Source organism: Jaculus jaculus, chromosome 7, assembly GCF_020740685.1.
Source record: "Jaculus jaculus isolate mJacJac1 chromosome 7, mJacJac1.mat.Y.cur, whole genome shotgun sequence".
Lineage (NCBI taxonomy): Eukaryota > Metazoa > Chordata > Mammalia > Rodentia > Dipodidae > Jaculus > Jaculus jaculus.
In genome coordinates, this window is record NC_059108.1 from 5,098,328 (window position 1) to 5,124,436 (window position 26,109).

The following is a 26,109-nucleotide window of genomic DNA, read 5'->3' on the forward strand; positions in this document are numbered from 1 at the left end:
GGAGAAGCCTGCTGGGGAACAGACCAGAATTCTTTCATTTCATTCAGAAATATTCAAACACATTCTATTGTGGGCTTGGGGGTATAGTGGGGCTCTTTAGACACTGTGCTTCCTTTCTCTAATGGGAGCCAAAATAACACATGACAAGTTTAACTAAAACCATGAAGATGTATGAACTTGGGTGATTTCTCCTCGTTCAAGTATACGTTTTCCCCCCCAAAGGCCAAGTACCCTAGCATGGCCTCAAATTCGTTATGTAGTACAGGATGGTTTTGATTTGCTATGCCCCTGCCCCAGCCTCCTGAGTATTAGAATTACTGGGGTACAGTCACTGCTCTGCCAAAGGGCACAAGTCTTTTAAAATTAGTGTATATGGTTTATACCATATAATAGATTTCATTATGACATTTTCATACATGTATTTCCCCCCCCCCCCATTACCCTTTCTTTTTCTCATTCCCTCTCTCATTTGTGTTTCTTTCCAAATAGTCAGACTTCTACCTTCGTGCCCTTCTTAAGCAATATGATTCCACACATGAGAAGAGCCAGAGATATTTGTCTTTCTCAGCCTGGCTTATTATTGTGTTTAATATGATAATCTCCACTTCCATCCATTTTACTGCAAATGATATTATTTATCTCTTACTCTCTCTCTCTCTCTCTCTCTCTTTTGCGTGAGAGGTATGTGTGCAGGCGTGCATGCGTGTGTGCACATGTGTGTGGGAGGCAGAGACAACCTCAGGTTTACCCTCAGTATTACTGACTACTTCCTTTGAGACAGGGTCTCTCATTGGTCTGGAGCTAGACTGGCTAGCCAGTGAGTACCAGGGCTCCTCCCCCTGTCTCGGTAGCCCCTGTTCAGGATTACAGATGCATGCCACCATGCCGGGCATTTCACATGGGCACCGAGGATGGACCTTGGGTCTTCCTGCTTGTAAGGCAAGCGCTCTACCAACTGAGCCATTTCTCCAGCCTCTCTTTCTTCTTTCTGGTGGAATGGGCATCTAAACCACATCCTTCTGTTGATGGGCTCTAGTGTGATCCATACTTGGTTATTGTGAGTAGAAGATATAATCTTGGGCTAGAGAGATGGCTCAGTGGTTAAGGCACATGCCTGCAAAGCCTAAGGACCCAGGTTTGATTCTCCAGGTCCCACGTAAACCAGATGCCTAAGGTGGCGCACGCGTCGGGAATTCGTTTGCAGTGGCCAGAGGCCCTGGCGCGCCCATTCTCTCTCTCTCTCTTTCTGTCTGCCTCTAATAATGAATAAATAAATAAAAATTCTCTAAAGAAAGAAGGTATACCTTGTTGGAGCACTTCTCACCTGTTGTCACCCTTGTGCTGACACTGCACTGGTGACGTCCTCTTCTGTTGGGGGCCATGACCAGAGCCATGTGCCTGAGACCCAACAAAAGCTTCTAAGTTAAGGGGTGTGTGTGTGTGTGTGTGTGTGTGTGTGTGTGTGTGTGTGAGAGAGAGAGAGAGAGAGAGAGAGAGAGAGAGATGTGCCCTACTATTTCTGATACTTATTAAGTGATAGAAAGAGTCAAGATGAGCTGGGTGTGGTGGTTCATGCCGACACTCATTGTATTTGGGAAGCTAAGGCAGGAAGATCGTGAGTTCAAGACCAACCTTCACTACACAGTGATACCCTATCCAAAAAGATAAATTTTTTTTCTATTTTATGAAGGCTCCTTTGCCAAGAGAGAGAGAAAGAGAGAGAGAGAGAGAGAGAGAGAGATGGCCTAGCTTGTTCTTCTATTTTGGGCATGGCTCAGGGATATGTAAGTTTCCTCCTAGATCTAGGAATCAATCACACCCTTAGCTCAGGCTGATCAAGAACCTAGCAGTGGATAGAAACATGTGAGTTTCTGTAGGCCAAAGCCTTCCGTCCCCTTGAATCTCTTTGTGGAGTTCCATTTAGTCCCTCCTCATTTTTCGGTGTGTGTTTGCTCAGGAGTCTTTAGCATAGGCCCTTGCTGGCTGATTCTTGAACTCGAAGGGAATTAACACTGGTGTGTCATCAGTAGTGAGGGATGACAAGTCAGAGTGTGGGCCGTTTGATGAAAGGGAGCCATCAGGCCAGGTTCCAAAAGATGGATGTGTAGAGGTGGTCTGTTAATTTATGGAGACTCCATTCCAATAGCAAAGGAACATTTCCACCACCCCCTGAAACTTTTAAGAAATTAGGTTTTAAAGCTGAACTGGCTCACCACTCAACTTAAAATAGAAGAGAATTGGATTTTCTGTGGTGCCTTTCACATCCCGGCACTTCATAATATTGCATATGGAGAGCTTGCGGCTGCCGGGGGTGGAGGCAGGGCTGCTAGGATGACTGCTGGGAAGGTGAGAACAGTCATCCCGTTTGCTAAACGCTTGGAGGAGAATGGCCTGTGGATTTTAAAACCTCTCTCCTTTGGAACTTTGGACAAGTCTTCCCTCCTTGGACTGTGATCATTAATGGGGTCTCAGACACTGCCCACACATTGTCCTCAGAGTGGAAATCTCATCTCAGCCTGCAAGATTCAGTCGGAGATGTCGGCTCCTGTTACCCTTGGTAGAGTTCCTGGTTTCTTCCTTTAGAGTTTGCTATGGTATATGGTAACATTCTGTAATTATACGTGCACGGTAGCACGTTTGTCCTTGGGGAAATAACTGGCTTTACTGAGCCTTATCTGTGCGATGGGACCACTCACAAGATTGTCTGTTGGTAAAACAGGAGAGAGAGCACTCCACCCCAGTGCCAGGAGGTGGGCTTCTGGACTAAGTGAGCACCCATCTTTGCGCCCTGCATCCCTGCTCAACAAGGGTGCTCACTGGCACACTCTCTCTCCCTCCCCTCATTCTTACCTTCTCTCTCTCTTTCTTTCTTTCATTCTTCTTCTTTTTTATTTTCCAGGTAAAATCTCACTCTAGCTCAGGCTGACCTGAAATTCACTTTGTAGTTTCAGGGTGGCCTCAAACTCACAGCGATCCTTTTACCTCTGACTCCCGAGTGCTGGGATTAGCAGCGTGCGCCTCCACTTTCGTTCTCTCTGTTTCTCTTTCCTTCTCTGTCAGGTTGGAGGATATGAGGTAACTCATCATGGATGTCCCGCTGTGTCACATGGTTTTGGAGTCCAACTGGATTGGAAAGCTTTGGGGAACATGCACATTGTTAACATGTTACCTTTGAGACCCAAGTAAAAGCGCGCATGTTTTACTGATATGTGACTTCTCTGTCCCTCAGTGCCAGGTGAAGACTTCCCATGCACTAGGGCTCTTTCCTATTCTGCTCCTCAAGAGTCTCTATTTGATTTTATTTTTAAGCACTTAAACACTCACATATATCCTAATCCTCTTTTCACTGTTTTAAAAAATGTTTACTTATTTATTTGAAAGGAGAATGAGAGAGAGAGAGAGGGAGAGAATGGGCATACCAGGTCTTTAGCTGCTACAAACCAACACCAGATGCATGTGCCACTTTATGCATTTGGCTTTGCGTGGATACTGGAAAACTGAACCAGGGTCATTCGGCTTTGCAGGCAAGCACCTTAACTGCCAGACCATTTCTGCAGCTCCTCTCTTCACTTTTTTATTTAGAGAGAAACTCTCAGTAAATTGCTCAAACTGCTTTGAATTCACTCTCTATCCCAGGCAGGCCTTGAACTTGTCAACTTCCTGCCACGGCCTCCTGAAATGCTGCAATGACAGACCTGTGCCTGGGTCTGGAAATAATTATAGCATCCGGAGATAAATGGTGCCTAGGTATTTTCTCTATCTTTTATTCTATGTTTTACGCATTTATTTTGAGTCATAATTCTCTCTCTCTCTCAGTCTTTCTCTCTATCCCTCTCTCCCTTCTTTGCCTTCTCCGTTCCTTTATCCCTCCTGTCCTCCTTCCAGAGTAATGCATGAAAAAAAATGTTTAAGTAGACCTTATAGAGTAGTATCTGTGTTTCAGAAGAAATCTATTTGAACACAGGCTCAGGTTATTTAAAACAATACTGTGTGTGTGTGTGTGTGTGTGTGTGTGTGTGTGTGTGTGTGAGAGAGAGAGAGAGAGAGAGAGAGAGAGAGAGAGAGAGAGAGAGAGAGAGCAAGTGCATGTGTGCCAAGGCGTGTGTGTGAGGTAGGAGACAGCCGCGAGTGCTGGTCCTCACCTCCCACCTTGTTTGAGACAGGAACTCTGTTATTCTGCGCTGCATGTTCCACGCTAGCTGGCCCGTGAGCTTCCAGAAATTCTCCTGTCTCTACCTGCCGTGTGGACATTGGAGCAGGGATTGCAGACGTGTAACACACCATCTAGTGGGTTCTGGGGACATCGAGGGCATTGCACAGGGGCTGGATGCCTGGGGCACAGAAATGGCAGGAGGGTTCGGATGGTGTTAAAAACGAGGGAGAAATCTGAGAACCATCATGATTAATATGAACACTCATCTTCAAAGAGCCGTGAGATCTTTAGTGTCTACAAAATATATGAGGCTTCTGTTGAAGTTTTTACCAGGGAGATGTGTCTGAGACTTTATTTCATCCTCGCTCAGCTGAAGGCAACCTTGAGGGCTGGATGGGAAGGGGCTGGGTGGGCGGGAGGGACTGTGCTGGACGGAGCAGCCACATCCTTGAGCAGGTGGCTTGAAAACTCGGTCCTGCATTGGCTTACGGCGAAGGCCAGCAGGGGAGGCTGCAGGCTGGCACGGTCCTCCTTACTATGTGGATCTACCTCTGTCGCTTACTGGCCTGAGTCGCCCTTCTGGGCCTCAGTTTTTCTTTTGAATATGGATCACGCAGGAATAAGGAGCACCGCCCTGTGGGATGGTTGAGGGCAGTAGTGAAAATCTTCCTACAGTCTTACACAGGCAGGCCTCTGCACATGTTCGAGTTTGGCCGTAGGTAAATCATGCCTTCTGGCGTTCAAATGCCCATTTTTGTTTGGGATCCATCCTTTCCTGGACTCCTCTGCCTCTCCCCACACTCTTTGGAAGAGCAAGTTGCATCTCAAAGGAGCGGTTGATGGCCGCAGTCTCACAACATCTGAACATCTCCAGGGAGTATTATTAAGCACAAAGAGACGTTGGAGGTGTGAGAGACTGAGAGGGACCTGAAGCTCAAAGAAGGAGCTACAACGTTCGAGTGGTGAGGGACTCACTAGCCTTGACTTAAACATGTGGTCACTGTCACTGTGTTGTGGTTTGATGTGCTTCTGTGAGAAGAAAGAGTGAACCTGTTCACAGGCAGCACCCTCACCACACGGTTTCTTTCTACCTGGAAATTCCTTTACATGGCAGAGGCCCTGCAATGACTCATCTGGGCTTTGCCTTTCTGCTTATTTTCTTTGGAGGAACTCACCTGGAGCCTGTGCCCAGATGTTGCCTCCCCTTGGCAAGATGGAAGACAGGCCAAAGAAGAAATTTCCTTGGTTTCCAAGCATCAGCAAATTCAAGCACGTGTCCACAGGTAATTGTATTAGGGAACATGCTAGTCCAACACGAACGGTCTTATGAGCCCCAATGATAAAATGTGTATATTCTGATGATTATAGAAATTTTATTTTCATCTGGTTTTTATATTGCTATAAATATTTTGCATTTACCAAATAAAGTGGTTGCTATGTAGAGATCATAACTTCTGGGACCTAAATTTGCTTCAGACGATAGGCAAATTATAGACTACAATATGTGATCAAACAGCAGTGTGGGGAACTTAAATAGAGTGAGCCCTGAGGACAGAGGCTTCTTAAAACTATGGGGGATGGAATAAATGGGAGTTTTAGCAAAGCTATCGCTGATTCTAGTAGATAAATTATGCTCTGCCTTTTTGTATCTCTTTGGGACTGTACTACATAAATTATGACCAAATATAATTTAGGCTATCAGCCTATATTTCTGAACATCCATCTTGTACATTTTAAGTACAAAATTACCATTTTGCAGAAGTATAAAATTGAGACAAATTTTTTTCCATCTGTGCATTTAACTTCTGCATAGTTTATAGCAGCTAAAGGGTTCTACAGGACCCCATTACCATCCGGAGGGGACGTTAGCCCCGCGACTATATAACTGTATTAAGATCTACATAAACGGGAATAAAGTTCGAGGGACAGTGGAATGTGGAATTATATATTCTTTCTTAAATGGAGATGTAACTTTTATAGAAAAGTGCTGGTCCCTGGTTTTCTGAATAAGAGTCACTGTTTATTAATTCAGACTTGCTGATGGAGGAAGCTGTGTTTATGAAAATGCCTTCCAAATGTCCAGAGAAGGGCAAGCTTTCATTGCCAGGGGGACTGGCGTGGGCCCCGCAGGGCTTGCTGGGATTTTGAAGCAGAAGTCTAGACTTGATCCCCGTGTGGCTTGTGGAGGCCGCAGTGGACATTTGGCCTTCATTCTGCCGCCCCTTGCCGATTATCTCCCTCACTTGCGGAATGATGCCATGTGGGGATATCAGATTGCCCCTGGTGCCCCCCGCCCCATCAGGCTTGAGGCTTGAGGCTTTTCTCTCTCTGACTTCAAGTCTCTGGTTCTTCAGGAGCCTGGCATGGGCTAGAGGGTGAGCTGGTCAAGGTCGAAGAGCATCTCATTCTGTTTATCACTTATGTTCTCACTGCTGGGACAAAATCCCCAACAAGAAGCAGCTTATGGAAGGAAAAGAGTTTAGTTTGGGTTCTAGTTCCAGAGGACAGAGGCCGTCATGGCAGGAGCGGGAAGCCTATGTCACATTGTCATAGCAGCATAGAGAAAGGGAGGGAGAGAGATAGATAGAGGGAGAGAGAGAGAAAGAGAAAGTGGGGTCAACTTATAACACATCAAGGCCTGTCCTCAGTGGCATACTTCCTCCAGCAAGGATTTGCCTCCTAAAGTTTCCTCAACCTTCCCAATGGTACCATTTTGCTGGGGACCAAATGTCAAAAACATGGGTGCATGGGGCATGTCCAGTCATGCTGCCGTGTTCTGTTTTCCTAAGAGCGTGCTGTTGAGTGTCCAGCTGGAGGCTGGAGCAGCCCAGGTCTCTGAAAGCGTCAGTCAGGGTGGTATCATTTGGTAACTGTAATTGTATCTGAGGAGAGTTTTTCTAGTTTTGATATCTTATTTTTATTTATTTATTTATTTGGCAGAGAGAGAGAGAGGGAGAGAGAGAGGAAGAAAATGGATGTACCAGGGCCTCCAGCTAATGTAAATGAACTCCAGATGCATGCACCCCCTTGTGCATCTGGCTAACGTGGGTCCTGGGGAATAGGAGCTGGGTCCTTTGGCTTTGCAGGCAAATGCCTTAGCTGCTAAGACATCCCTCCAGCCCCAGTTCTTCTAGTTTTGGACTGCTGATCGCCTGAGACAGAAAACACTGCACAGTTGTAGCGTGGGGCAATGGCCAGCAGGCAGGATGAGCGGGATGATGTCCCTGGGCTCAGTGGGCAGTGCCATGTAACTTTCAGCTCATGCATGCTCACTTATTCATGGACAAAAACCAGTTTCAAGGCCACCCTGAAACCAGATAGTCAGCCTGAGCTAGAGTGAGACCCTACCTTGGAAAAACAGCACCCCCCCCAAAAAAAAAACAACCCATTTTTTTTTTTTGTTTTCGTTTTGCAGCAAGCTGGTGGTTTGTCTCTGCTAGTTTACCTCTCCTCTTCTTTTCCCCAAGTCTCAGACAAGCGTGTGACAGTGATTGTGACCGGATCCTGAAAGGCCTAGAGTGAGTGTAGCACACTTCCATGTGTGACCGTGATGGTGTCTGTGGGAAGACTTAGCTCAGGAGCGCTCTGGCCTAATGGGTGGATTAGAATTAACTCATTGGCAAGTTCATAACACGCGGGTTATTGGGAGGTGGTAGGAGGTGGGGCTTCTGGAGGAAGTGGGCGTCTGGGGTGACTTGTAGGTGACGTCTTCCCTTGGTCTCTTTCTGTATCCTTCTTTTCTCTATTTCTCGTCCGCAATGTCTAGACCTTTCTTCTTCCACACACTCATTCTTTCCAAGTACATGGGTCCAAACCACCCTGGGCTAAACCCTCTGACCTCAAGAGGCTAAATAAAATTTTCATCTTTAAGTTGTTCTCTCAGTTAGTGTGTGCATAGCAACTCACAGAGCAGATATGATAGTTGATAAACTAAACTTTACAGTTTGTGACAGCCGTGATCGACACTTCTTTCAGAAGTTATGATGGGACAATTACCGAGAACATGACTCAGGTTGGGAGCTACCTAGTGTGGGTGGCGGGACCATCTCTCCAGGAAGAGATTCCCAGGAGTCTGGAAAGAGCTAGCTGGCAGTCGATGGGGGCTGCGGCCCAGGGGTCTCCTCAGGTGGGCTGAGATGAGGCTGTGAAGACACCACTTCACTGGCTGCACCCTTTGACCCCACCTTACTCTGAGAACAAGCTTCAGGGTAGGATTTGAAGAAAGTTCTCTATACAAGGATTCTGAGATTCAGATATGCTCAGTCATGTTCCCAGTGTCACGCAGCCTGTGAGTGACAGAGGTGACATCTGACTGCAGGCTTCCTGGGAAACCTTCCTCCCCCTCCCTGTGCCTTTAGGCTGAGGAGTTTCCAAGAGGGGTTGCAGCAAAAAGCGATGACTGTGTCATCTCCACCGCCATGCCACCAACAGAGGCAGCACCTAGCGACACCAGCCTTGTCTAGGGAGGTGTTCCTAGCCAGCGTCACCATTCTTTTAGCTTGTGACATGGCACAACTGCAGCGCCCCTCCCTGCTGACAGAGTGTGCGGGGAAGGGAGGGAGTCTTAGAGCACAGAGGGCTCATGTGCCAGGCCAGCCTCAGGCACACTCATTGGCTGAGGTTTAGAGTGAGTGCAAGGAGAAGACAGCTAGAGAAGTCAGTGTAGACAGATGGACATGGCTGTGCAGTGTCACCGGAGAGACACGGCCATGCAGTGTCACCGGAGAGACACGACCATGCAGTGTCACAGGAGAGACACGGCCGTGCAGTGTCACAGGAGAGACACATGACTGTGCAGTGTCACAGGAGAGACACATGACCGTGCAGTGTCACAGGAGAGACACTGCCGTGCAGTGTCACAGGAGAGACACGGCCGTGCAGTGTCACAGGAGACACATGACCGTGCACTGTCACAGGAGAGACACATGACCGTGCAGTGTCACAGGAGAGACATGGCCGTGCAGTGTCACAGGAGAGACATGGCCGTGCAGTGTCACAGGAGAGACACATGACCGTGTAGTGTCACAGGGAGACACGGCTGTGCAGTGTCACAGGAGAGACACATGACCGTGCAGTGTCACAGGAGAGACACATGACCGTGCAGTGTCACAGGAGACACATGACCGTGTAGTGTCACAGGAGAGACACATGGCTGTGCAGTGTCACAGGAGAGACACGGCCGTGCAGTGTCACAGGAGACACATGACCGTGCACTGTCACAGGAGAGACACATGACCGTGCAGTGTCACAGGAGAGACGCGGCCATGCAGTGTCACAGGAGAGACACATGACCATGTAGTGTCACAGGAGAGACACGGCCGTGCAGTGTCACAGGAGAGACATGGCCGTGCAGTGTCACAGGAGAGACACATGACCGTGTAGTGTCACAGGAGAGACATGGCCGTGCAGTGTCACAGGAGAGACACATGACTGTGTAGTGTCACAGGAGAGACACGGCCGTGCAGTGTCACAGGAGACACACGGCCGTGCAGTGTCACAGGAGAAACACATGACCGTGCAGTGTCACAGGAGAGACATGGCCGTGCAGTGTCACAGGAGAGACACATGACCGTGCAGTGTCACAGGAGAGATACGGCCGTGCAGTGTCACAGGAGAGACACGGCCGTGCAGTGTCACAGGAGAGACACATGACCGTGCAGTGTCACAGGAGAGACACGGCCGTGCAGTGTCACAGGAGAGACACATGACCATGCAGTGTCACAGGAGACACATGACCGTGCAGTGTCACAGGAGAGATACGGCCATGCAGTGTCATAGGAGAGACACATGACCATGCAGTGTCACAGGAGACACATGACCGTGCAGTGTCACAGGAGTGACATGACCGTGCAGTGTCACAGGAGAGACACATGATCGTGCAGTGTCACAGGAGAAACACGACTGTGCAGTGTCACAGGAGAGACACGGCCATGCAGTGTCACAGGAGAGACACATGACCGTGCAGTGTCACAGGAGAGACACACGGCCGTGCAGTGTCACAGGAGAGACGCGGCCGTGCAGTGTCACAGGAGAGACATGGCCGTGCAGTGTCACAGGAGAGACACATGACCGTGGAGTGTCACAGGAGAGACACATGACCGTGCAGTGTCACAGGAGAGACACATGACCGTGGAGTGTCACAGGAGAGACACATGACCATGCAGTGTCACAGGAGAGACACGGCCGTGCAGTGTCACAGGAGAGACATGGCCGTGGAGTGTCACAGGAGAGACACATGACCGTGCAGTGTCACAGGAGAGACACACGGCCGTGCAGTGTCACAGGAGAGACACAGGACCGTGCAGTGTCAGAGGAGAGACATGACCATGCACTGTCACAGGAGAGACACAGCCGTGCAGTGTCACAGGAGAGACACATGACCGTGCAGTGTCACAGGTGAGGTACGACCGTGCACTGTCACAGGAGAGACACGGCCGTGCAGTGTCACAGGAGAGACACATGACCGTGCAGAGTCACAGGAGAGACACATGTTCATGCAGTGTCACAGGAGAGACACATGACTGTGCAGTGTCACAGGAGAGACACACGGCCGTGCAGTGTCACAGGAGAGACACACTGCTGTGCAGTGTCACAGGAGAGATGCAGCCGTGCAGTGTCACAGGAGAGACACATGACCATGCACTGTCACAGGAGACACATGACCGTGCAGTGTCACAGGAGAGACGCGGTCATGCAGTGTCACAGGAGAGACACATGACCGTGCAGTGTCACAGGAGAGACACATGACCGTGCAGTGTCACAGGAGACACATGACCGTGCATTGTCACAGGAGAGACACGACCGTGCAGTGTCACAGGAGAGACACATGACCGTGCAGTGTCACAGGTGAGACACATGACCGTGCAGTGTCACAGGAGAGACACATGACCGTGCAGTGTCACAGTAGAGACGCGGCAGTGCAGTGTCACAGGAGAGACACGACCATGCAGTGTCACAGGAGAGACACATGATCGTGCAGTGTCACAGGAGAGACACGACCGTGCAGTGTCACAGGAGATACATATGACCGTGCAGTGTCACAGGAGAGACACGGCTGTGCAGTGTCACAGGAGACACATGACCGTGCAGTGTCACAGGAGAGACACGGCCGTGCAGTGTCACAGGAGAGACACATGACCGTGCAGTGTCACAGGCGAGACACATGATCGTGCAGTGTCACAGGAGAGACACGACCGTGTAGTGTCACAGGAGATACATATGACCGTGCAGTGTCACAGGAGACACATGACTGTGCAGTGTCACTGGAGAGACACGGCAGTGCAGTGTTACAGAAGAGACACATGACTGTGCAGTGTCACTGGAGAGACACGGCAGTGCAGTGTCACAGGAGAGACACATGACCGTGCAGTGTTACAGGAGAGACACATGACTGTGCAGTGTTACAGGAGAGACACATGACCGTGCAGTGTCACAGGAGACACATGACCGTGCAGTGTCACAGGAGAGACACATGACCATGTAGTGTCACAGGAGACATACGGCCGTGCAGTGTCACAGGAGAGACACATGACCGTGAAGTGTCACAGGAGAGACACATGACCGTGCAGTGTCACAGGAGACACATGACTGTGCAGTGTCACAGGAGAGACACGGCCGTGCAGTGTCACTTGAGACACACGGCTGACTTTGGTTTCCCTCAGAAGCCCCCGTTCAAGCCCTCTGCAGAGCGTCTGTCACCGGTGCGAGGCCACCCTCATCCCAGCAGGTGCTGTGGAGTCCCCACTACACTGCGAGAGCAATGGGGCAAGCAGACTTGGAAATACACCCATTGGCACGACCAGCAAGCACACTCTGCCCCTCTTGTCAATCATTCCACGAAAACCCCATTATCCAATCCCTGTGAAAACTATAGGCACTGAGGCCTCTCAGAACACATTCTTTGTCTGAAAGTGCCTGGAGATATCCAAGTGATTTGGACCTAAGCCTTCAGTGTGCAGGGAGGCTGGTGTCTCAGGTGGCCATTAACCCTGGGAGAGGGGAGTGTGTTTGCAAGGATGATAGGGAGTTCATCACTGGAAGCCTAGGGGCCACTATTATCAAAAGGCCAATGAAGGCTTAGCGGTTAAGTCACTTGCCTGCAAAGCCTAAGGACCCAGGTCCAATTCCTCAGTACCCATGTAAGCCTGATGCACAAGGTGGCACATGCATCTGGAGTTTGTTTGCATTGGCTGGAGGCCCTGATGCACCTATTCTCTCACTCTCTCTCTCTGCATCTCTCTCCCATGAGTAAATAAATAACTTAAAATATTTTTGTTTGTTTTCAAAAGAGGCAGGTGAAGAATGAGGAGGCAATGAGCTCACGTGGTCAGGGAGGCAGTCCATTTCAAGGTGGTGGGGGTGGTCACGGGTGGTAACTGTGGCAGAAATGTTGAGCCATCACACTAAGAGGGTACCTAAGACCTGGCTGCGGGAAGGTGTTTGGTAACTTCTCCAAGTGATACAAGACTGGCATATTGAGGAGGTTTTGTTTTTAAATATCTACATATTTTTAATTTTATTTATTTATTTGGAGAGAGAGAGAGAGCGAGAGAGAGAGGGAGAAGATAGAGAATGGGTGTGCCAGGGCCTCCAGCCACTACAAATGAACTCTAGATGCATGCGCCACCTTGTGCATATGGCTTATGTGGGTCCTGGGGAATTGAATGTGGGGTCCTTTGGCTTTGCAGGCAAGTGCCTTAACTCTCTCCATCTCTCCAGCCCTTGAGGGAGGTGTTCTTAGTCTGTTTGGGTGGGAGGACGTCGAGTCAATGGCAACGGAAGGAAATTAAAGGGGAGGCCACAGGATCAAGGAAGAGCAGGGCTGGAAGTTGGCATTCAACGGCACTTTTGCTCAGCCTGATGGGAGGGGGTGTTGTTAGCAACAACGCCGACTCTGGGGGTGAAATGCTGGGGCCAGCAAGAGCTGCTAAGAAAAGAGAGGGAGGTAGAAGAGGGGTGGAAAGGCCTACGGGGGCATCAAGGACATAGCCAGAGGGGGACCATCGAAGGGCGTGGCACCTGGTTGCGTGGGGCTAGGCTATTTGCCACAAGTGCTCAGTCACTGGGCTCAGGGAGGAGGGGTGGCGTGCGCTGGGATGAACTTTGTAGGCTGGGGCGGTGGAAAGGTGGAGGAGGCAGGAAAACTGTGCTCACAAGCAAGCAGTGATTGCAGACCCACAGCCTGGGCCTGTGCTGTGTGGGAAGGGAAGGGTTAAGAGGGGCCATTGTCAGGGACCGGGAGTCCTTACCATGTTCCCCGAGATCTCCTGGAAGCAAGACGGTTGCCTGGAGCCTGCGAGGAGGGGAGGCTGTGGAGAGAGGTGGTCATGGCAGGGAGGGATGTGGTTTCGGCCACGCCTGCAGAGATATGACCTTGTGCTAGGGGCAGTTTGGGGGAGGGTGGTTTGAGTTCCAGCTCTCCTAGCAGAACTTGAGCAAGGGACTTCACCTCTCTGGCTGTAACTGGGAGGAGCCATGGTACTCCCGTGGGTAATCTCACCTCTGCTAGAAGGTGTGCTAGGGACTGGGTGATTCTTGTGAGGCCTTTGATGAGGACAGTGCTGAATAAATGATTACTGCTGTCATCGTCACTGCCGCCTCCACCATTGTGACGAGCCCTGGGACCTAGACAGGGTGGCTCCCGAAGGGAAGGGGTTGGGAGGGAGGAAGAGCAGGGCAGGAAGCGGATACGAACCTGGGTGCAGGAGAAATGTCAGGCCCCTCTGTGTGTGATACTGAGACGGGCGCTTGTGCACCCCAGACTGTCTGATCTACGTGCCGCTGAGGGTTTCTTGGGGAGGCGGTGGGGTACCTGGAACACGGATGGGTGCGTGTCTGCATGCGTTGTGAAGCAGGGGCGGGCCTTGGAAATTTTTATGTCTGTGTAAACCTCAGTGCTTCTTTCTTCCTTGAGCCATGCCCGAGTATTCCCATCGGTGGACAAGGGGCAATGGCTTCTTGGTTCCTCCCGGCATCTCCATCCTCTGACTCCACACCTCCCTTCTCCGGTGCCCTGTGGAAACATCCTCCTGCTTGTTCTTCCTGAAGGTGGGGTGCTCTAGCTGACAAAGTTGCTTAACTCTAGGGACCTTGAATTCGTGCCCTAGGCCAAGGGCAGTGTCTCACCGAGGACCACAAGCAAACTGTTGAACGTTTGCCCTGATCAAGGCTATTGAGATACAAGTGGGACTATGCCAGTGGAAAACGGACCCTTTCCCCAAAGGAGGAAGGATGTCTCCAGTGAGTTATACCCCCAGGGTGACAGGGGATAGCTGTGAAGGGTGTTGGGGGGTCATCTTGGACGGTATCCATTCATTTATGCTCTCGCGGGATGCTGCTGTGGGTGCGGGGCTAGGGAAGGGCAGGTGGTAACGCTGGACAGGGCCTCGCCGGTTTCACTTTCGGAGTCACTGTCTGAGGCCCTGACATGAGCTCCGAATGGCAAACTTGATCTTGCAGCTTGGTTATTAAGTGGGGCTTACTGTCTTTCCTACTGGTCTTCCTTCCCAGAAGGAAGTGAGCATATCTTCTATGAAATATCCCAGGGCTGGAGTGATGCCTTAGCGGTTAAGGCACTTGCCTGTGAAGCCCAAGGACCCACATAAGCCAGATACACAAGGTGACACGTGCATCTGGAGTTCATTTGCCATGGCTGGAGGCCCTTTGTAGTGGCTGGCAGCTCTGGAGAGCCCATTCTCTCTGTCTCTCTCTCCCTCTGGCTCTCTATCTCTCTCTCAAATAAATAAATATAAATAAAAGAATTCCAGAAGTGTTTAAAAAACAAACAAAAATCTCATTGATGGAGCTCAGGAGTTGGGGTCACCCAAAGTGAGCAGAGCCTTTCTAGCCACCGTACCCCAACACACAGCCCGACACTTGTGCGCACCCTGAGCCTGAGTCCACCCCCCCCAGATGTGTACTTGAACAAGCAAGTTCAGCTATGCAACTGCAGGGCAGGGAGGGGACGTGAAGTCACACGGAAGGTGCCAATCGTGTGCCAGCTGGGCCTGGTGGCGCGTGTCTGTAATCCCAGCACTTGGGAGGCTAAGGTAGGAGAATAGGAGAATAGTGAATTGGGGGCCTTCTTGGTCTATATAGCAAGTTCAAGGCCACCCTGGGCTATATGCAAGAATTCTCTCGAACATGAAAGAAAGGAAGAAAGAGATCAAGCAAGTAAGAATCATCTGCCAAGGGCAAGTTTCTCTAGAGAGCCACCCCTGTCCCAGCACAAAGCCACTTTGGGTGCGTCTGTTGGCCAGTGCGTGCGGCTGCTGTATTCAGAAACCACAGCCTTCAGATGGGATGAGGCGACCCACCTCTTCCTCCAGCCACGAGGTTCCCTCGCGCTGTACCTCGTCTCCTGCTCTGTGGCAGGAGCGGGGCTCTCACAGAGGAATGCAACCGGGCCCTTGTTTGCTTGGTGCCCCGTTTGTTCCCAGCACAGAACGATGACCTCTTGTAAGCCAGCGCTTTCCAGCCTCACCGAGGGTTACTGAGCAGCCCCGATTCCTCCCCTGATTATCTTGAAGCCTGTCAAACTGCAAGGTTCTCCCTCCCGTCTCTGCTCTTTCTCCCTAATAGACATGAAACAGCGCAGTCAATAATATTTTACTTGTCTTCCCACCACGCGTCTCTTCTTCTGATCAGTTTAGGCGGGTTTGACTGCGCAAAGTCAGAAGGGAGGTTACGATCTGAAAAGTTCAGCCAAATGTTATCAGCCTCGGAGATGTTGCTAAGGGAAGGGCCCCCCCCCCCCCCGCCCCCAGCCCTTGGCGACCGGAGCCAATAATAGCTGCGATTCGCTGATAGCATCAACGCCTGTCAAAGATCCAGGCGTTTGCGGTTTGTCTGTAAACGCAAACACCTGTATCCAGTCAAGCTATGATGGCTATCCTCTCATTCCCTGTCATGCCGATCAGTTCCTTGAAGGGGCTGCCAGGATGTGCTAAGCTGTGAGCTGATTTATAAAGTGAAGGGTCTCTCTGAAACTTTGGCACGGATGGGGAAATTGACGAAAGTGAGCCTCTCCTTTGGCGGGGGGGTGGGGGGGGGCAGGGGTGACGTCGCGTTTTGACAATAGTGAAATTGTCGGTCTTCTTTTAATTACATTTTTGAACCTTGTGGTACCAACCGACCAGAGCTTTGGAAATGGGGAGGGGGCGGGGCTCAGGCGTACTTTGAATGGCTTCGTGTGCTCCCCACCTTGCCCCTGGGGAGAGGACACTTGGAGCTCTCTGGAGATGGATGCGTGTGATGCGTGCGATCAAAGAGAATCATAAACAGAGTCCAAGGAGGCTCGTCAAGACAGAGTACACGCATAACTGAGATCGCTTTGAGACTGAACAGGCCGGGCCCACACTGGTAAATAAACTTAAGTACCAGGAGTAGACAGAGTGGTGACCCACCCTGTCATCAGACTTTTCCCCGTGGGCTTCCATGCTCGCGCGGTCAGCCATGCGGCTTGGAAGGAAAGGCCCGAGTTGAGGTCGCAGTGTATCCTTCCCAGCTCCATCCTCCGCCTCGGCATGCCGGTGCTTTCATGGACGAGCAGTCCTGCCTCTGCCCTGAGCACCCACGTCCCCTCGTGCTGGACAAGGCCTGGCCTCCCAGCCCAGCAGGGCGTGGTCAGACCACACTGTCCCCTGTCCATGAGGTCGCTTGCATAGCAGAATGCATTTAGCACCATCTTGTCATCCTTTGAGTTGCAGGCAGCTTAGGGAAGGTCCCGGGGTGGTGGTGGGGGGGGTGGTTAGATCCTCAGGGGCCACTCAAGGGGTGCAGTTGAGCACACAGACTTGGAACAAGGTGGGCTCAGCTATACACTTGAACCTCCGTGGTCTTCTAAGGCCTCAGTGAGCCCATGTGTCAAAAGAGGATCATGACAGAGCTGAGTACGGTGACACGTGCTTGTCACCCCAGCACTGTGGAGGCTGGGCCGAGGGGTCAAGCGTTCGAGGTCAACCTGGACTACAAAGTGAGGTGTTGTCACAGAACAAAACACAACACAACAAAACATAGCAGGGGCTAGGCAGATGGCTCAACTGTTAAGGGTGCTCGCTTGCAAAGCCGGGCGGCCTGGGTTTGATTCCCTAGTACCCATGTAAAGCCAGATGCACAAAATGGCACATGCTTCTGGGTTAGTTTACAGTGGCAAGAGGCCCTGTTGTACTCATTCTCTCTCTCTCTGTCTTAAATAAAATATTTCAAAACTTAACAAAAAACCAAATAAACAACAAAAAAAGATAGGAGCTGTGATGATCATCGGAGATGTATTGAACTACATCACAATACAGATTCCACGCACAGAATGACATTTTCCCAGAGGACAGCGCAGTATGCGAAGTGCTCAGCCAATGCCTCATGTACAGTAAGAACTCGCCATTAGTCATTATTTTCCACCCTGTAGCACAGCCCTTCTCAGAGCTGAAAAGTCTGATGTGGCCCAGAGACAAGTGAAAAAAGAAATTCAGGTATTCAACTAATATTTCCTTAAAGCATAAATTAACTATTTGGGGCTGGGGAGACTGCTCAGCAGATAAAAGTACCCGCTTGCAAAGCTTGCTGGCCCAGGTTCAGTTTCCCAGTATCCACATAAAGCCAGATGCCCAAAGTGGCACATGCATCTAGAATTTCTTTGCAGTGGCAAGAGGCCCTGGCACACTCATATTCCACCCCCCTCAAATAAACAAGTAAAATTATTTTAAAAATGTGTTTTAGTCAAGAAGCTTCCAGCATAATTCCCATGTGCGGTGCCCAACTCTGGCCTCTGAGGCTGTCTCTGAGGCGCAGCGGGTGGGCGGCGGCTGTGGGCCTTGATCCGCTGCCACACGCGCAGCCTGCTGCGTCAGCACGCACGTCCTCACAGGACTGCACGTTCAAGCGACCACAGGCCTGCTGATTCCCGAAGCCCCTGAGCTAACACAATCCCAAATCCGGAGTTTTTAAACCCATAAAATGTATTTTTGAGATATATTTGTTCTGTCCTCTTTTGTTGTTTTGCATGCATGCACGCATGTGTGTGTGTGTGTGTGGCCTGTGCATGCATGTGTGTAGGTATATTGGTATATGTGTGTGCACATGTGTGTGGAAACCAGAGATCGATGTTGTGTCTCTTCCTTAGTTGTTTGCTACTTATTTTTTTAATATTAGAATAGAAAACTTTATTGGGGCTGGAGAGATGGTTTAGCGGTTAAGGTGCATACCTGCAAAACTTAGGGACTCATGTTCAACTCTCTAGATCCCACGTAAGCCAGATGCGCAGCGGCACGGGTGCAAAAGGTTGCACATGCACACAAGAGGGTGCACACATTTGGAGTTTGATTATAGTGGCTGGAGGCCCTGGCACACCAATTCTCCTCTCCCTCCCCCCTTGCTCACTCTCTCACTCTTGCATAAAAAAGGCATTCTACAGGTCAGCCTGAGCTAGAGAGAGACCCTACCTTAGAAAACCAAAAAAAAAAAAAAAAAAAAAAAAAAAAAATCAAAAAAAACCACCAACACCCAAAGGCATTCTGTTAGGCTTGCCTCAAATAAAACCTTATTAAAGAAATTTACATAATTCCCTTCCACCACTTTCCTTTGTATCCTTCCCATCCCTCTCCACGGAACCCCTTCCACCTTATTTTATTTGGTTATTTTTGACAGGCTCTCACTGGCTCTGAGCTCAGTAGCAAACTCCAAAGATCCTTTTCTCTGCGTCACAGGCTCTGACTGGGATGACGGGCGTGCGCCCCTGCCTGGCTTGCACAGGAGTGCTGGGATCTGGCTTCGTGTTTCTGTAGCAAGCACTTTACCCACCCAACCAGCTCCACAGCTTTGGTTCTGTACTCTTCATTGCTCATACACATTTTATTTATTTATTTGCAAGGAGAGAGAGAGAGAGAGAGAGAGAGAGAGAGAGAGAGAGAGAGAGAGAGAGAGAGAGAAAGAGAGAGACAGAGAGGGCATACTACGTTTTTTAGCCACTTGCAAACTAACTCCAGATGCATGAGCCACTTTGTGCATCTTGCTTTACATGGGAACTGGGGAATCCAACCCTGGTCCTTAGGTTTTGAAGGCAAGAGCCTTAACCGCGGAGCAGTCTCTCTAGCCCTCACCGAGACAGCTCAGTGGATAAAGTGCCTGGGCAGGGAAGTTTCCAGGAAGCTCGTGGCCTAGCTAGTCTGGTGAACAAGACAGTGAACAATGAAAGTAAGAGGCCCTGCTTCAGATGAAGAGGATGGAGAGGCCCCGTGCCTAAAACTCGTCCTCTGACCTCCACACACGTGTTGTGATACACGCTTGCCCACGCTCACACACGGACACACACGTAATAAAAGTAGTAAGAGAACCGCAGTGAGCCAGAGCCTTGGTGACATGTGTTAGGGACAGGGTGGTGTCCATGTTGGAGAGGGGGTGAGGTATCACTTGTGGTGGGAGTGGAATTGCGTAGATGGCATGCTGGGAACCCCTGGCAATCGGCAGGGGCTGGGCTGATCACTCGGCCCCTTGTCTGTGCCCTCGTTCAAGTACTTCTCACCTGCTTTGCGCAAGACAGTAGGTTCCGAGGCCTTCCGTTGGCTCCTTCCAGGGTGAGGCGAACACGGAGTTTCCACCGTTCTTGTTGCGGTGGTCTCGTCTCTGCACAGAATCCTAGTAGGACCTTCCCCCACACTTCCTGTGAACCTGCTGTCACCTGTCACTGCCAAGCTGTGAAGCCGTGTCTGACAGACTCCAGCTCAGCTCTAACTGATCACCGGGAGGCCACCGCCGAGACAAGCCAGGTAGCACAGCTCTGGAATCCGGGCAGGGCCGAGGCAGGATGACCGGAAGTTCAAGGCCAGCCTGAGCTATTGAGGAAGTGGTTGACCATCCTTTGCCTGGGACTTCATTGGGTTTAGCCCTGAAAGTCCCATACCCCGGACACCACCAAGTCCCAGGCAGACCAAGGTGGTTGGTCACTCAAGGTTAATGTTCAGAATGGCATGCTACTCCTATATATTCCAAATGGGGACAAAACAAGAAATCAGATGACGAGGTTTAAAGAATGACTACATTTGGTGCAATCAGGCGCATTTGGTTATTTCCAGAAGCTTCTTTATAGGACTTACGAACATACCAATAGCAAGTGTTCGAATCTGGGGTAAATGAGGTCAAATTTTCATTCTGATTGTGAAATAAGTGTTGAGAATATCTGTTTGGCCACCCCCTGCACCAATTCCTTGAATACTCATGATTTTGTTTCATTTCTTGAAATACTTAGTTCCATTAGAGCAACATGATTTGAGAGGGAATTTCTGGGATTTTTTCTTGTTTATTTATTTTTGCTGATAGATATGCTTGGTTTGCCATTCTGAGTGGTAGGCTTCTAGGGGTCGATTGTAGCTTGAATCTGAAATGCCAGCTCCCCCATAAGCTCATGTTTTAAACACTCTCCAGCAGGCGGCACTATTATGAAGTCTGAAGGGGCATGGGTGGCAGAAGTTGGTGGGTCACTGTTTGAAGGTCATAGTCACCTTGGTGCTGATCTGCATTCTTGCTTCCAGGGTCACTCGCATGTGCGAGGACTCTGCCACCCCTGCCTGTCACCTTGCCGTCCCCTCCTGTGGGACTGAAGTCCTTCTAAACCGTGAGCCAAAGTAAATCTTCCCTCCCTTAACTTGTATCTGTCAGCTTTCTGTTCACAGAGACACAGACCTAACTAATGCAGGTTTTTTTTTTTTTAAACAAGACTGGTGGCCCCGTTTGGACAACCAGAGAAAGCTAGTATATGTACATATATATAAAGGTGAAAAGGATCCTCTTTGTGCATCCTCAGCAGAGGCCAGGTGAATACAAACTTGAAAAGCTGACTGTCACCCCCCTGAGGTTTATTAACCCTCCTCCATGGGGCTGGGCCGGGAATGGCAGCCGACATATATATATACATATAATATATGTAATATATTTTTGTACTATACACATATATTATAAAATCAACTCAATTCCTGCCTAGACTTTTCTTTTTCTAATCTCTCAATTAATAAGGTCTAAAGTTAATGTGTAGATACAAGTAATTAATGCACCATTAATAGTTATTTCATCGTTGATAAAGAATTGTCTTTCTGACTTCTTTTTTTGTTGTGGGTGACTCTGTAGGGATTTTGAGCCCTTCCATGGAGTCGCTCAGTGAGATGAAACGGGGCAGACAGGGGTGGGCCATCTGGAGCCTCAGGCCCAAAGCTGTCTTGGTTGTCTGCTCCCAGGGGCTCAGCTGAGGAGGTGATCTTTCAATCTATGGGGAATTCACAGTTGTAGTGAAACTGAAGCCACCTTAGGGCTGGCTTCCTCCATGGCTGCGGAAGGCACAGGTCTCCCCTCCCCAGAACCGGTCTCCTTATGCATTGACCTTTGAGACTGTGTGCTCAGTAATGTCTCTAGTTTTGCTTGGTTAAACATGGAAAAATGTTCCTCCAGATCGAAGTGGCTCCCCATTTATTTCAGAGCATCCTGTCGCTGATGTAATGCCGCCTGGTTTATGGCCTCACTGCTGCTCTTGGGCTTGAGTAATGGCTGCTGGTGCACCAGGCACCTCCTACGTAACCACAGGAAGGGGAACTTCCCCAGGCCTCCCAGGGATCTGCTGGGAAATGGTTTTCTTTGGTGCCAGACAAATGCATGTTTTTCGTATTTCTCACAAAAGGAGAAGGTTGCACGGCGAAGGTTAACATAACAGTCCTCTCTTATTACAGTGATTTATGTATGCATAACTTAAGCAGCGGAATGTCATCTCAGAGGTCTTTAATTGGCAGACTTCAGGGACCACAGAGGGAGGTGACAGACAGAGCTCTGGAGAAATGAGAGTGTCGGCTGCCATTCCCGGCCCAGCCCCATAGAGGAGGGTTAATAAACCTCAGGGATGATAGTCAGCTTCTCAAGTTTGTATTCACCTGGCCTCTGCTGAGGACGCACAAAGAGGATCCTTTTCACCTTTAGCCCATCGGGTCTCGTGATTCAGGGGCTGTGTGCCCAAGGCGCACCAAGTCAGCCAGGCGTGGCTCTCCTGGAGATTTTCATTCAGAGACGACGAGGCTGCAATTTGCAGTGACTTCAGCGAGTCACCTGGCTGCATCTTTGCCACAGCGAATATGATCACACAAAAGGACTCCCCATGTGTGCACCACCCTGTGCATCTGGCTTACGTGGGTCCTGGGGAATCGAACCTGGGCCCTTTGGCCTTGCAGAACGTCAAAAATGTGTTTTCTTTTTGTGAATCTCTCCTCAGCTCCAGGATAAAGGTGTCATTTTGAAATGGAACCGTTGATGCTTTGGGCGCTGACATGGGCTTCAGAGGAAGACTGTATCTCGCTGCCTGGGGCATTGATGGCTTGGAGGAAGGGCAGGGGAAGGCATGACAGGGGCATCTTTGACAAGAGGGTCCTAACATTCCTATCGCTTTTCGGCATGCTGTGAGCTTTCTGAAATCATGATGGATTGGATGGCTTTGGAAGCATGTGTTTACAGTGCCTAGGACATTGTGTAGGCTTTCCCAGGCATCAAACCCCAACACTTGTGATGGAGCAGTTCCTAAACCTTGGGACAAACACTTTCCTGGGTCACTGGGCCTTAGACAAATGTCCAGCAGCTTAGACTTCTGCACTTGTTTTCCACACCACATACTGAAGCAGTGTAAGCTTGTTCCCCCAGAAGCCGATCTGCTACAGCAACGAGGTGCAAGTTGGCTCTTGGAGGGGTGATTTCAAGACTCTCCAGGAACAGCCAGTGTGGATGTCACTGGTTTATTTTTCAACTTGGTGCCCAGATATTCGGCACAAATTGTTCTGGATGTTTCTTCAAGGAGTTTTCTTTGAAAAGCCAATCATGTAAATTGATGGTTTTGAGTAAAAAGGTTGTTCTCCGTAATGCTGGTGAGCCTCACTGAAGCAGCCAAAGATCGATGAACACAAGAGATGGGCTTCTTTGAACAAGAGGGAATTTTGCCCACAGACAAGTGTCAGACTTGAACTGCGGCCCTGGCTCTTCCCTGGGCTCCATCCTGTTGGCCCACTCTATAGGTTCTGAGCTTACTGTCCTCCGGAACCAGGTGAATGAAGTCCTCTGAATAAGTCTCTCTTTCTTCTCTCTCTCTCTCTCTCTCTCTCTCACAAAGTTTTTCTTTATTTTATTTATTTAGGAGAGAGAGAGAAAAGAAAGAGGCAGATATATAGAGAATGGATGTGCCAGGGCCTCCAGCCACTGCAAATGAACTCCAGATGAATGAACCATCTTGTACATCTGGCATATATGGATCCCTAGGAATTGAACCTGAGTCCTTTGACTTGGCAGACAAGCACCATAACCACTAAGTCATGTCTCCAGCCCCCTCCAAACACTCACTATTGGTTCTGTTTCACTGGAGAACCCGTCTGACACAGGCAGCTGTTAGATTCCTGTTCCATGTGGCCAGGAAGTAGAAGGGAAGGAATCTGGTGAAGGTTTCTCCTCTGGGCGGATAAGAACTCTGGGATCATGTGGACTGCGTAGTACCAGAGTGAGTCATTCCGCCCAAGGAAGAGATGCTTGGACGGTAATCTACGGATTCCTGTCCATCGCTCGTAGGGGTTCCCTGGGCCAGGTACAGGGCAGAACTTCACGGCAGGTGTGTCCCTGATGCGTGCACTTGAATGTGAGCAGGACAGAATACAGGCAGGTAGGGCATAGATGGTGGTATTAGCGTGGCTCCATAGGAAGGCAGAATCCTTTGTCCTCTGGAATGGTACCCTACACTCAGAGCAGTCTGTGACATGGGGCTGCCAGGATAAATTATGGGCTTTATCGTTATGCTGTGGACATTCACTGTCACTGTGCCATGGCTTAGATCTGGCCTAGGAGAGGCCAGTGAGACTATGGGCACAGAGGAAGGATGGGAAGACTACTGTTGTCTGTAGCGGGCCGTCTGTCCGCTGGGCCGCCACGTGGGCACAGAGGAGCTGGCCGATGCTGTGCGTGGAGGGTGTTCCGAGTAATGCAATTCATTGGTTGAGATAGGTGCTTGATTTCTTCTTTGTGGGCAGAATAAGTTCACTCCAATTTCAAAATAATTGCAACTAAACTAAGTCTTCCAGACAGACTTTGTCATCTAGTCACACATTTCCTTTTTGTCAGGCTTTTTTTTTTTTTATTAGCACATATTCATCATACAAAGTGATCAGTTTCATCACATTTTCATTCAAGCCTGTCATGTACTTTGATCATATTCACGCCATGACCCTGTCCTGTCCCCTCTCTTACTAGTCCCTTTCCTCCTTCAGAATGATCTTCCTTCTCCTCTTATGTTGTACACATATGATCACATGCATGTATTCACACAGACCCCGGGTTTCACATGAGAGGAAACATTCCATATCTGTCTTTCCAAGTGAGCTTATTTCCTTTAACATGACAATCTCCAGTTCCATTGATTTGTCTGTAAATAACATTTCATTCATCTTTGGGGTTAAGCGAAATACAACTCATTGTATGTATTTATGTATGTGCCACATTTTCCTAGTCCACTTGTTTGTTGATGGGCATGTGGGTTAGTCTGTAACTTGGCTCTTGTCAGTGGCACTGCAGGAAACAAAAGTGTGCAGGTGTGTCTATCCTGTGCTGTCTCTGGTTCCTTTGGGCGCACACCCGAGTGCTACCGCTGGGTCACGTGGTGGTCACACATGTTGTAGGCTTTCCCCTCCTTCTCTTTCGCAGCCAGGACTGTGGAGCCAACTTTCCTGCTATGCCTCAGCTGAGGATTGGAACCTCCCATCCCCTGACCTTTGAGGGGCCCTTCCTGAGGGCTTTGACTTCTGCGGTTAATGGTGAGGTTTCTACCCACCTTTGACATTAAAATAAAATAAAATAAAATAAAAGAAAAGAAAACAAAACCTTTGTTCGCAGGTAGGCAAAAGCTAACATTTCAGGGGTCTGAAGCAAGACATTTTGTTTCCACAGCTGAGCCATACCTACCTGTAAACATCTGGGGCAGCTCAGACATAAAAAGTGTTATAATGCGCCCAGAGTAGTAACTTCTTATGTTTAATGACCCACCCTCTGCCTCAGCAAGCTCTGAAGGGTCCTGCCTCTTTATAATCTGTAGGCTGGGAGAACAGACCCTTTAAAACTCAAATGGTTTGGGAGTTCTAATGGCCCTTGATCCCTTTGTAAAAACCCATGTGTTGGTAGGGCTCAGGCACCAGTACTCACAGGGTGACAGGACTGATCAGAAATGTAATTTTCAATATTTATGATTGAAAATGTAATTTAGAAATGAAAGAAAGGGCACTTGTTTCTCCTTAGCTTGAAGTGAAATCATTGTTTTGAGACATGTTCTTTATACAGTTAATCTGGCCAGAATAATTTACTACAACATGGCTGAATTGTAAGTCTGGAGCTCTCTATTAATCAAGGAAGAATTATGGGTACAAAGTACATGTGAATTAGAAAGTGTTCTGTGGTGCTGTGGTGAGCTGATTTCCAAAATCTGGAAAAGGAGGGTGTTCAGCGAGCTAAGTGTGTAGCAGGCGGCGTTTCCAGGGAACAATGGACAGGTCAACTCAGACAGGAGTCGGGGGGGGGGGGTGTCTTAGTTCAGGTCCTGACTTCTTTGTCCCACTTGGCTTGTGAGGCACAGTTGCCACCAGCCCCTTTGGATGAGTGGAGCAAGGAATGACAACAGAGGAGGCGCTCTGGACTGTTGGAGTGTGGAACTTGACTTGCTCTCTCTTTCTGCCTTTCTAGTCACTTTATGAGTATGCATGTGTGTACACATGCTTTTAACTTCAGCTTTTTTTTTTTTTTTTTTTTTTGAGTAGGGTCTCACTCTAGCCCAGGCTGACCTGGAATTCACTATGTTGTCACAGGGTGGCCTTGAACTCACAGCGATCCTCCTACCTCTGCTTCCCAAGTGCTGGGATTAAAGGTATGTGCCACCACGGCTGGCTTAACTTGAGCTTTTGAAGTAATTA